Below are 1,476 nucleotides of genomic sequence, written 5' to 3' on the forward strand. Positions count from 1 at the left end.
TACATGGAGTACTTGAGTACCTGCTCGACAGATGGCGCTGTTGATGTACACCCCCACCTGTATAGCGATCGCTGGCGTATTTTGTCCTTAGGTTTTTCTGTCGGGCAGCAGAGCTGACAGCTTATATGATCACCGGCTAAGTTTAATATTGAAAAAATAAATATAATCTCTCTCTCTCTCTCTCTAACACTTTGGTTTAAAGATAGGAAAAATTATCCTTTAGATTTCTTACTAAAATTAAAATTCTATTTTTCAAGGTAGCAGAGTGGTTGTTTGACACTTGAGAGAGAGGAAAAAATAAACTACTTGACAGAGAGGTAATAATAAACTTACCTATTCTTAAAAATTCATAAGCTAGATTAGATATGTCAGTATAAATCAGATACAGTATTTAAAAACAAGTCTTACAAATACCAAAAATTAGTTTCTACTGTTGCCAGTTCCTTCTACTGCTACAAATAAATATGAAAATTTATAAAAGTACAGTAAAGTAAGATTCCCCTGAGTTGTGAATAAAGGAAGAGCATCATAGAGGTGGGCTACCCTTCATACTGGACACTAATTCTCTAAAATGAAACCTTTTCTATGGTGTAAATTTCAGTGTTTTTTATTTCTGCAAACCTTTTTTTCCCCAAAAAATTGGTCATATTCTTTATGAAGTCTTTCATTGAAAAAAAAAGTAATATATTTCAAGGTCTTTTTTATTATATTTCTTTATTTTATTGAAGATATCAATTATAAACTATAGTACTGTAGACATAAAGACTAATATTTACTACCACCAACTTATACAGTCAGCCCTCCTTCTTAGCGGGTTCTATCTTCACGTATTCGTTCATTCGCGATACAGAGAACCGTATAACTTATTATTACAAATCACGTATTCGCAATAAGTACTCGAGCAGCCCAAGGATTTTAAACCGACCGTGTTCCTTCAAGTAATTTCCCTCTCCCCATCTCTTGCTCACTTGGCCTCGGTCATGCGTCGTCTCTCCTTGCATGTGCATCTACCGCTTTGGTATTTTTTGTGCAGAATCGTGATTTGATGTAAAGAATCTATACATATCCAGTTTGCTTACAGAGGTTTTAGGATATGTGATATGTACATAAAACTACCAGATGAATAGTGTTATGTGTACCGGTCTTATGGTCACAAGTCTACATGTACATTATTCTTATCGAATTGTATTCATACCATAATACAATACTTATACTGTCACAGAAACTAAGTAAAAACAATATCAGGTGGTACAGAAGGTATACTTTGTGTATCATTTGACCGTGCAAAGGCAATTGGCAGCGAGTTATTAGGTTTAGAGTTAACCCACCCTAGAGCAGCAAGTATTTGCGGATTCTAAGTTTCCGCGCCTGTTTACCTAACCCCACGAATAAGGAGGACTGACTGCAATTGAAAGTTACAATAAAAAAAATCCTTAGTATAAGTGGTCATAGGCAATGACATGGATTAAAACTACC

The sequence above is a fragment of the Palaemon carinicauda genome, chromosome 16 (assembly GCF_036898095.1).
Source record: "Palaemon carinicauda isolate YSFRI2023 chromosome 16, ASM3689809v2, whole genome shotgun sequence".
NCBI lineage: Eukaryota > Metazoa > Arthropoda > Malacostraca > Decapoda > Palaemonidae > Palaemon > Palaemon carinicauda.